The sequence below is a fragment of the Ambystoma mexicanum genome, chromosome 3q, assembly GCF_040938575.1.
Source record: "Ambystoma mexicanum isolate Mex_15411 chromosome 3q, UKY_AmexF1_1, whole genome shotgun sequence".
Classification (NCBI taxonomy): domain Eukaryota; kingdom Metazoa; phylum Chordata; class Amphibia; order Caudata; family Ambystomatidae; genus Ambystoma; species Ambystoma mexicanum.
The window spans coordinates 186,645,790-186,657,844 of NC_090926.1; the positions used below are offsets into that span (position 1 = coordinate 186,645,790).

The 12,055-nt window shown below is 45.7% G+C and overlaps 1 protein-coding gene across 4 annotated transcripts in view; it reads left to right on the forward strand.

Moving 5' to 3' along the window:
* The window catches only part of SENP1 (SUMO specific peptidase 1), a 1,568,779-nt gene that overhangs the window by 1,392,426 nt on the left and 164,298 nt on the right, over positions 1 to 12,055 (forward strand). The gene's annotated exons all lie outside the window — the stretch shown is intronic.

Consider the following 12,055-nt stretch of genomic DNA (forward strand, 5'->3'; position numbering starts at 1 on the left):
GTGAGTCAACCCATCCAGGCACGGTGCTATGGGGAGGCAGACAGACTGGGCCGTTTCCTGGAGAGAGTGATCTGGGAGGAAAGAGGGTCACAAGACATTACCGGGATTAGGGGCAGACGGGCACTACGTTAACTACACAGCAAGAGATTTTTTTTTTTTTAAAACCTGTATTTTTGCTGAGTACAATATACCAACATTTTCAGAGAGAATAGAGTAACATAGACCTGTTGATCGCATACATTTGCATTATATATGTCATGCATACCATATTTCATGTTATTCATTTGTATTATTTTACTTTTACTTATATTATTTTTGTTTTGTAAATATTTTTTGTTTCTTTTTGTGTTTGCTAGCAAGGTTCATGAGGAGTCCTCCGATCCCCCTCCTTGAATGTCCCTGAGGTAGGCTGGTAATGGTGCCCAAATGTCTTTAGGTCTACTGGTAGAATTGACACTATTCACATATGATTGTTCCGTGTCTTGAACATACAGTAGGTCTCGCAGCCATGCCTCTGCTGTGGTGGCTGCCTTGGATTGCCATAGTTGCAGTATGTTTCTTTTAGCCACTGAAACAAGTCTACGGGTCTTTACAAGTGCCTTTCCTATATCGCCCAGGAGGTATTTATGTGGGAGACCCGGGATATGTAACCTTGTGATGACACTTATTTTTTCAGCTACAACTTCCCAGAAGGACTTTATTGGAGGACATTCCCAGTACATATGCATAGAATCTGCGTTGTGGGTGCTGCATTTGGGGCAGGCAGCTGGGATAGTAGGGTCCTACTTGGAGATCTGCTTGGGAGTTATATGTAAGTGATTTAGGATTTTAAACTGAATTAACCTGAAATTAGAGTTAATAATCTCCTTAGTGTACCGGCAGTATCTTGACCGTTGGGCGTCTTCTATGTCAGTATGGAGGTCACGTTCCCATTTTTGTTTTATTATATTCCCTTAAGGGATGTGCTCCTGGGCCGCTTTATACAGGCTTGACACTGAGCCAGTGAACCCCTCCGGAGATGACACTGCCAACAGGAATTCATGAATCGGGGTGGGGGGGCTACGGGGAAAGACGGCTGCATAACCTGGGCCATTTTAGTCTCACCGATTTCCCAGCCCAGACAAAGTTGACCGCTAGTTTCTGTAGCCTCTGAAAGAAGTCCCTGCCTGCAGAACATGTATAATAGTTTGGGTACTACCACCATTTTGAGCAGGGCCACACGTCCATACATGGATATCGGCAGCCTGCTCCAAACTGCTAGTTTATGTTCCAGGAGTTTCAGGTATGGTTCATAGTTGTTAGCGTAAAGTGTCTGTCTGTCGGTGGACATTATTTTTCCCAGGTACCGTGCTGTTTTGGGGGACCATCTAAATGATGATGTGGCTAGGGATTGCTCTGTGGTTGGAGTCAGTGGAATTATTTCTGATTTTATCTGGTTAATTTTATAGCCAGAGTACGCAGAGAATGCGTTTATTTTGACTACACAGGAAGAGATTAACAGCGAATTCCAACAATATTACAAAGCCTTATACACTAATGCTGGTGAGAGCACTGATGCTGGCCTTTCCCACTATTTGGATGGAATTCCTCTCCCATCCTTTTCTGTTGATGCACAAACGTTACTGAACCAACCAATCGTGTTGGAAGAAATTATGGATGGAATTATAGCTCTCTCATCCGGTAAGGCCCCTGGCCCAGATGGGATAGGAATTTTATTATGTAAGGAACTACTACAGATATTTGCACCTAAACTATTAAAGATCTGGGAGGGGTCTTTGCAGGTAGACCAATTACCACCTACGCTCTCTGAGGGTGTGATTATGGTATTACTAAAGCCAAATAGACCAGCGGCCAAAATCAACGCTGACACAAAAATATACGCAAAAATCGTGTCTACCAGTCGCCTGCCACATTTGTCAACCCTGGTGCATCCGGATTTATCCCTGAGCGGTCCACAGCGCTTAATCTGCATAGACGTTTCTGCATGATGTCCCAAATAAATCCCAAGGCTAGGGCAGTTGTGGCCTCACTTGACGCAGAGAAGGCTTTCGACTCTGGTTCCTGGAAATTTCTCTTTGAAGTCTTGCACCGGATGTGACTGGGGGATCATTACATTGAGTATGTACGGCTAATGTATATCAAACCATCGGCTAGAGTCTGCAACAACGGCATGTTATCACCCACCTTTTATATGGGACGAGGGACAAGACAGGGCTGCCCGCTGTCCCCACTGCGCGTTGCACTAACAATAGAACCTCTAGCATGAATGATGCAGGATAAGCATGGACACAGAGGGATTCACATAGTAGGACCCACCACATGTTATTTCCCTATGTGCTGATGACACACCTTTTTATATATTCACAATTCGAAACAAAACATATCCCCTCTGATGGAGGAAGTCTGCAGATTCACAACCCATTCTGGATACCGAATTAATGAGGCGAAATCAGAATTGTTTCCGTTGGCTAATTCTACCCTTGCCCCAGCAGATTTAATAGGATTCGGGTGGGTCCTGTATAAATTTAAGTACCTGGTCATATCAATTTCTCACTCCCATCACTCCCTACTTGCTGACAACCACAAAATATACTTGGACGCACTGGCGATCAAACTACAATTATGGACGAAAATTCCAATGTCATTGTATGGTAGACTTATACTACTTAAAATGGTAGTGGTTCCCAAATTACTAAAAAATGTTTGCAATATCCCAGTGTGGTCCGGGCAAAACTTTGCTCGATCACAACTAAATACACATGGAGGGCAGGGGTGCCACGATCGAAATAGGAGGGAATATCTGTACTATTTGAACAAAGGGGGCCTTGCAGCACCCGACTTTGAGCTATATTATATTGTATCACAAGCGCAGTATGCAGGCCAGTGGTATTCTGTTACCAATAGCCCAATACACCAGGCCCTTGAATCATACAGTGCTATACCAACAAACTTAAAGTCGATTACTCTATCTGACAGACACGAAGATTCATGTTCCTTCGACCCGGTCCGCACAGCGGTAAACGCCCGGTCTAGACTGCTCAAGAGATTGGGTGCAACACCCCATCTGCGGCTCAGTCCCACTATGGAATTGCTCAGGACTCCTTCTGACATATGATAGATATGTGGGATGAAGAGGGTGTGATGACCTTGCAAGACTTGTTCCCCAATGGGACGTTAGTTACTCATGAGAAATTTACGGCCAAGTTGGGGGATAACCTGATTAGATCATTTCAATACTTCGGAATAAGGACAGCGGCTCGTCGCTGATGGCCCTCGTTCCCCCAGGAACCCAATATTTGTGGCAGAGGGATCTGTGGAATGCAATACAAGATGAGCAATGGGTACGTTATTGTCGACTGACAAGAGGTCTCCCTTAACTGCCAAGGGTTTCCCCCCGACCCCTGTGCCAAGGCCTTTTTTGGTGATTTCGGTATATCGCCATTCAATCCCTTTTAACTTTTTGGTTACATGACATATCTCTGCCAAATGTTTTCTTCCTACGTGTAGGCGGTCATAACGCCACCAAGGAATCCTAGTTTGCTGTATGGGGGTGAGAGAAAATTACCAAAAAGGGAGAACATTTGTTTTCTTTTCCTCAGAAAATGCCAATAAAATGATGTACAAAGAAGCCTGTGATTTTTTTCCTTGTAAGAGCTAGGAACAAATGGTTTGCTGTGCTGAATTCACCATTTTCCAGGCTTTCAAGAACAGGTTGAGTGGAAACCAAAAAGGCATATTTTGATATGTTTACCAGCCGTTTTGTGAGAGGTAGGTGATTTTGTTTTTTTTTTTTTCCCAATAGGACATGCGTGGACCAAATGGAAGAGCAGGGTAGGATAGCTGATTGGGAAGACCGAAAGGCATACATTTCTAAAAAGTAGACAAAATACCAAGTTTAGGAAGGGTTGATTTGCGCAGGTCAGGCAACAACTATTTAGGGGAAAATTCCATAGTTTGGGGAAAAATTGGGAAAATTACAGAAAAAAAGATATGTGGTGGGCATAGTTGGCCCGGTAAGGCAATGGCTTCTGTGAATTTTTAAAAAAGCATTGCTCCACTACATTCCCCCAACTCCTCTAGTTAGGAAATCACACATTTTTCGTAATGTTTCACAAAACAAGCAATACCACAAGCCAAAAACTGAGCCATGGTACACAGGATTTTTATGCTTATGGCCTAAACAGACGTACTTAGCATGTGTAAATAAGGAAAACAAATGTGCTGAGGAAGGGCAAGCATACATTTTTTGAAAGGGCACAGGCAGATCTTTTGAAGGGTAGGTGACTTGTGCAGGTTGTGAAAGCGTATCGTGCCTAAAGCAGCGACTAAATGTAGGTCACATTTGGGAAATGAAAGGGTTGTGTAACAAAGTGCAGCAGCAAATGTATGAAAACCAAGCGAACACAACAAATGTCCTACCTTCCGGTGTTCCCACAGGTGTCCCGACGACAGTGGTACCTCACATGTGTGGGTGCACCTACCTGGGCGCAAAGGGAAAAGGCTAAACCACTGCTATCCACCAAAGGGTTTGGGGAGCCAACCTACAGATTTGTGCCTGGGGTGTCACAGCCACCAAGGAAAACACCATGCATTTCAGAAAAGAAGACACCTGTGGGAATCCACAGATATCTGGCTTGCGCAAATCGCCCCAGAATTTATTACCCACAACCCCCGGCAAAGTAAAATTTAGGGGGAAAAATGTCAGACATTTCCCACCTGGAATGTAGTGAAACACACCACCAACAACATATGTCCTACCTTCCCACAGGTTTACAGATTAAAACAGTACCTAACACTTGTGGGTGCACCTACCTGGATGGAAAAGAAAGTGTCGACCGTCCACAAGTCCAGCAGCGGTTTCAGGGAGCCTCGGTGGGCTCCCTGTCCTTTTCCACAGGGAGAAGGTGTAACGCAACCCAGCCAGAGTTCAAGGATGGTTGGGGTGATGTCCCAGGCCTTGGGCACCACGTCACCCATGTAGGTCGACCATGCCCAACACAGCCTGCAGATCTGGCTGGGCTGTGTTACAGCTTCTACTTCCAGGAAAGGACGAGGACCCTACCAGGGCTCCCTTGTACCGCTGCTGGGCTTGGACGGTCAAACCACATGGGGGACAGCTGCCCAAGGCCAGGGACATCACCCCGCCCATCCTGGAGCGCTAGCTGGACTGCGTTGCAGAATTTCCCCGTGGAGAGGGAAGGGGACCCTGCCAGGGGCTCCCTGGCGCTACCGCTGTGCTTGGGGATGGTAAACCATGGAACATGTGATAATGTATAGTGGCTATTACCTAACTATTACCGAACTGTCTTACAATCTGATATACAGCAATGATCCAATGTCTGCACTATGTAATGCTGCAATTTCTGCATACATGTGACTTGTAATTAAGATGGAGCGTATGCTACTATGTTAAATAAAGGTTTAAATAAAAAAAGAAGAGTCACCGCTGGAGAGTGGAAGTACAAGAAGAATCCTGAATGCCGGCAGAGAGCCGACTCCCTCCCGTGCTGGAGAAGTCAATGTGTTGGCATGACCTCTGGGAGGTGGACTGCTCGGTCTGACAATGATGCAGAGACCGCCAGCCCCAGGCCTTCGCAAAGCCGTGCAGGCGAACCAGAAAGAAGCGACGAGCAAACAACAAACCACCCGTGACCCGGAAGAACAGGACACACGTTCCCAGCAAAAACAAGGCAACGGTAACTGCTGGAAACCCCGTCCAGGGAGGCCAGAGAGTGAAGAAAACCTCAGGAGTAATCTCCCTTGTCACAGTGGCGACTACCAGAGACCCAAGAGTCCAGGAAGCTAATCTCCTTTGTCACAGTAGTGACATTCAAAGACTCAAGAGACCAGAAAGCCTCAAGAGTAATCTCCCATGTCACAGTAGTGATGTACAGAGATCCAAGAAAGCCTCGGGAGTAAACTCCCTCGTCATGGTAGTGATGATATTCAGAGAACCAAGAGTCAAGAAAGCTTTGGGAGTAATCTCCATCATCAGAATAGCGATACCCAGAGAACCAAGAGCTAAGAAAGCCTTGCACGTAATCGCCCATTTCACAGTAGTCTTATACAGAGAACCAAGATCCAAGAAAGCCTCACGAGCAATCTCCCTTGTCACAATAGTGATACTTGGAGAATCTATAGTCAAGAGAATCTTGGGAGGGATCTCCCTGGTCACTGTAGTGATTCCCAAAGGTCTGGAAACCAAGAGTGCATCGGGAGGAATCTCCCTCATTATAGTGACAATCCAAGTAAGAACATGGAATATTCTAGACAAGAGCTATTTTCATAACATCCTATGACAGGAAGGAATTGCTAGAACTGTATTTCAAGCTTTCAGAAGCCCTTGGGAAGATGTGAAGAGACTTTTGAAAACTACTGTCAAAGAATATCCCAAGGCATCCTTCAAGGCTGTGCGAGGTGAGTCATACCTTCTTTGTTGAATCAGAAACTAGAGAAAAAGATAGAAGATAAAGATATACCAGTTTACCAATAGATAGGAGCCATTTTCATGGTATCATTATTTTCCATTTCGATGCTGAACCTTTTTTGTAGACTAGTGGTAAGATTAGAATAGGTTTTTGGACAAAGTACAGACTTTTTCATTTAAACACACATCCTGATGATGATGGGCACCTGAGTTGATAGTTGTTTACATAGGGATAACCCCTTAGGGAGAGGTAGGACCTTTTTCCTTATATTTAAAATAAAAATGCTTGAAACATTACACCCCTTTGCCCGACTCCCTACTCCACCTCATCACAGTATCCATTCATCCTGCTCCCTTCACTCTGCTGGCCACTTCCTACTCACTGTTCCTCCATCCCCTTGTGCCACATCCCGTTTCCGCTCTTTCCAACTCCTAGCCCCCCTGCACTGGAACTCCTTACCTCTCACTCTGCTCTACTTCTACCTTTTCCTCATTCTGCACATCCTTTAAATCTCTCCTTCTCCATCCCCCACCTTGAAACCCCTCCCCTTTATTGCCCCCCTCCCCCTTGCCTTATCACCTTCCTCTTCTCCCTCCCCTCCCCCTCTTTCTAACCCTTTACTCCTTCCTTCCCTCCTCCTTCACTTCCCCACCTCTCCCTCTCCCTCTCACTTCTACTGGACTACACTCCTCTTCCCTTCAATTTAATTGCTCTATTTACTGTTTTGTTGCTCTGATTCACAATTGTATATTGCTTTTACTGTTACTGTTATATTGTTAATGTTAAATGTATCCTGTTAAAATGTGCAGCGTTTTGGAGTAAAGCGCTATATAAAGTAAATAAATACAAGTACAAAATACAAAGCAAATAGTATAACCTCGGTGCTCCTCTTAACACTAGTTGACAGCCAGTTACAAAGTCTGTTACTGTCTGATTAAAATGTATTTAAATAAATCTCTTGTGGTGACCAGTCAGGTGCTAGAGTGTGTGTTGGAATTTGGTGAGCATACCTTGGCAAGAATTGGGAGACCGATTTGCTTTGTCTGTCTCCCATCCTCCACTTTGTGTTAAAAAACCTTTACCTTTTACGTCTCTTGACTCCTTTCCTACAATCGAATGGGTGTCCATCCCATTTGGTTGGGACCGGCATCTTTACAAAGCAAAGTCCTCCAAAATTCAACATTGGGGGTAAGGGACTGTGCATGGGCAGGGCGCGCTCCGAGTTTTGCTGGCTACGACAATGCCCGCCAGTCTCTTTTTTCATGCAGAGAGGTATGGTTTTCTGCACAGTTGCAGTCTTTTTTTTTCTCCACTTTCTTCAAGCTTTCTTTTTACCCTTTACAATGTTTTGCCCGAGCTCCCTCCAGTCCTATCCCCACTTGGTCAGGAGTAACAGATTTTTCTACATGCATGTTGTGCACACATCAGTACTTTGAGCAGGATGAACATTCCCTGGAGGGTCTCGGCCCGACCACTGCTGGGACACATGCGTAACCTTTACTCCTTCCTTTCAGTAAAGAAAACCTTTTAATGGATGGTAGATCTTCCAGTCTCTTCCCCTGGAGCGTCTGCAATGCTTAGTCAAGACCAAAGGAAAGAAGTTAAGCACACCCACGTTTTCCAAAGCAAGTGTGGCGACTCACTTCCATAGGAAGCTAAGTCTGAGGGAAGGGGGGGCAATGTTTTAGGGTAACCCTGAGTCTCTTGTAGCGTCTATACATGCAGAGGACCTGGTTGGTTCTCCTACTGGTGGAAACTGAGGTCCCGACCTGTCTGTTCTCTTTATCGACAAAGTCAAAGTGGGTCCAGCCGGGCTTCCTTCTGAGACTTTCATTGGGACTTTGCATCCATAGAGTTTTGCACCTCCTTCAGGAGCTTCCTCAGAGGTCTCCACCATTTCTGCTAAGATTTTTCCCAAGGGCTTTTGCAAGCCTATGGTGAAGGTCATAGGAGGCTCACTAGTCCTTTAGTGCATCACAGCCCCTGCAGTGCAAAATGGCCAATCTCTTTGAAGTTCCTTTGGGCACCATATTGACCGCCGACCTCCAACTTCAATGAGGTCCTCCGCCCAGGAGCAGTAATCCCCTCAGGAAGGCCTTTCTCAAAGGGAGTCTGTCACCATGATCTCCATACAGTGAGTAAGGCTTCATTTGTACCATCTGTCGAGTTGTCGCCTTTTAGCATGGACTTCTGGTTGAGGATGTAATCTCCTCCGGCTCCTTGTGTTTCTTAGACACTTAGACGGTGCACCATCTCCAACCCTTATTGTATCCAGCTACCACCTCTGCACAAATATATTGGTATTGGCAGTTGTATTTCCTCCAAGTTTAAAAAAAATAAAATAAAGGGTATGCCTGTTAGCTTTGATTTAAACTTTCAGAAGGGGTTTGCAATTGTGGCACTAGTGAGGTTAGAAGATATTTTCTCCGGCTCCTTTTTATCATTTGAACAGCTCTGAGATAGCCTCGGGTAGCTCATGTTCACTGTGGTACACGTGTTTACAGGCCACTCTAAAACAGATGATTAAAAGCTTTCCAATATTACCACTGGACAGTCCAATTGTCAACTATGTGATAAACTCAATAGACTGTGCTCATGCCATGTCAAAACTCTATAAACTTGCAATTTCTAGCTGCAGTAACCAGGAGGAGGTGGTAAATTGTGTTAGATAGGCAGTTCAGTGATATCACATGGACATGTGCTACGAAACATGTTGGAGCTGTGTTGATGAGATACAGACTTAAGATGATACAATTTAAACATCTTAATTAATATTATTGAATGCCAGCGCACCTGGCCAAATACAGCCCAGGGGTGAATGGGAAATTCCTGACATTTCATCTCCAAGGGTGACCTTTCTGCATTTGGCTTGGGAATGTCTTCCTATACAACTGTTATTGGAGCATGGTATATCAATAAAATTATGGAAATAACGGGTTGTGACCTCCAGAAATCCCTGGAACTGTGTTTATTAGTCTCTCTTCCCAAACTCAACAAACAAGTTGCAAAATGTATAGGATGTGCGTGCGTGCTTGCTAAATCATTAATTGCTGAATAGTGGATGAAGGGGCCTGTAGCATCAACTGAGGGGTGGCTGATTGATCTTATTTGGTGTACCACACAAGAAAGCTTAAGAGAAACTGAGAGCCTGATACCCTGTCCTTTCCGAGCTTACCTTGATAACGTCTGTTCAACCCTTTTATGTGTTATGTGCGCACCTGTTATGTTGTGTTATGATATGTGTGGACAATGAAGGTAGGCTTTGAATTATATTTACAATTTCACCATGGGCATTCATTTGTTTGCACCAACCTACTCTAACATAAATGAATCAAGCTTGTTTTGAGATTAACTAATAAAAAGTTATTTAAACTAAACTCTGCCTGAATGCTGTCTTCCGTGACTACCTAGACTCCTGCCTCATCTTCTGACTCTCCTCAGGGGGCATGTGAGGATAGGATTTTTGATAGGTTCCACTGCATTATTCATTTGCTGACCATGACCACATCCTTGAAAGCCCCAATTAAGGCTTGCCATCAAGCCCTCGGCCCGTTGAGATTCAAGGCTTTTCAGGTGCCTGGTTACCCAGCCCATCTAGGGTCCCTCAGACTCCGGATTAGGGCAATTCTCATTGGTGGGCCTAGCTTGGGAATCCCCTGCCGGATCAGTTAGATAATAGGGCACAGGAGCCAGACTATGATCTCACTTCTTCGGCCTTGTAGATGTGGCAGAGTGTTTGTTCTCCTGTGTTACTGCTCAACTTACTAGGCTCTGGCTGGCGGTCCATTAGCGCCCTTGTACACCCTGAATGCGGGGCAATCGCTATATTCAGTCACAGCAAAGGCTGCAGCATTTGTGTTCCAGAGACGAGTCCCATGGAACATCGACAAATGCAGCCACATAGTCCATTCCTATGTCTTTATGTAAACATTACTGCACAAGCACTAGACAGCACATTTGGTTGGGCTGTTTTCCAGAATCTCTTTGCATAGGAGGATTCCAAGTATAGAGGAAAAGGGATGGGATATAAGAGTTAAGTATGTGGTTCTCACAATAGTTACTAATGCACTGTTATCCTGTCCAGAGTTCCTTTCCGTCTATGCCTCTGCCCTCCATAGCCCTACAAAATGTAGCTAGTGATCCTGTGTATCTGTCACAACCTCGAACCGAGGCTATGGGTCTTGGGCACCATGGCCCCCACCTCAGTACTGTTCCAAGGTCAGAAAGACCCACACTAGCCCGTTGTGGGTGTCTTGGTCGCAATCCTGGCGCCGTTGGCACCAGGCGCACTTGGCAAGTATGGTTCCCAATGGACAATGGGTGAACATGGCTGCCCCCGCGAGGATTATTGGGGAACTGCAGCAAGCAGGCTAGCTTTAGGGCGGGGTCCACCCCTAAGGCACCTGGGATACCTGCCGGGTATTTAAACCACGCCCGTTAATTCTGCTTTGCAGCGTGATGTTCACCGAGTCCTGCTCTGTATCCTGGCCTGCTCGGCAAACAACTTGGAAGAACATCGCTATTCTTACCTGCTCGGCTCCAGCTCTTCCACCCAGTAGGAGCCTTCGAGGACACTTCCATCGGTCCTCTGCCACTTATTCAGGACTAAAGAGGCAAGCATTAGAAGCTACTTACCATCTCACCTGGAAGGCCTCTGCCATTCCGAACATCACTTTTGGCGTTCTGTCCTCCATTCCATCGTCGCTTCCAGGAATTCTCCCCGACCCGAGGAGAAACAAAGCACAGGTCAGCTCACTTGCAAGGACGCTCCCAGCGCCGCAACTAGCGCATCCTTACCTTCTTGAACTCGGTAGTCGGCCTCTGCATTCTCCATCAGCCCCTGCAAGACAAAAGAAGGTGGTTACTCGGACAATTATCAACAAAGACATTATTCAAAAAACACCAAAAACTTACCTGAAAAGGGGGAGTCGCAGCCGGTCTGGACTCCAGGCAAACGCCAGTGAAGTAACTCGGCGGATCAAGCCAACAACGACGTGCCCCTGCCTAGCTCGGCAGGACGGAGAGTGCAGCATTACGAAAATCAAGGTGAGCGAAGTCCGAAGGGGAAACTGCAAGGGAAGACTGGGAGGTGGGCCACGGGAGACGAGGAGAAGTCGCTAAAACATCCCTCCTATTTCCTAGAACTGATCCCAGGCAGAACGACGTCCGGTGGAGTTACAGCGAGCCCAGCGTTGTCCCAAACCAGTCCAGAGGCGTCCATGTGGATACAAGGTGAGCGTTACAGTATCCCTGGAAAAATACACTGGTGGGCACAGTCCTTGTAAACCAGGACCATGCCCCTCGTGTGTGCGTGTTCTCCACCATCAAATTTGAATTTCAGAAGACTCTGCTATGTAAAAGATACTATTCCTGACCAATATGACAGACACCCATAAGTATGAGGAAAAGGGAGCTTGGGACTAGTAGTACAGTGGTCCCTGCTTTGTGTATCTTTTGCTAAAGTTTGCATCACTTTAGAAAGTTCAAGAACAATGCAACATGTCCTATTTTACTTCGTTTTTAATGTAAAATGTGTATTTCTTTCCAGTTTCCTCTTTTATGTTTTTTTTTGATGGCCTGATTCGTGTGTTCACATATCAGGTTAATGCAGGGCCTTCATTCAACCA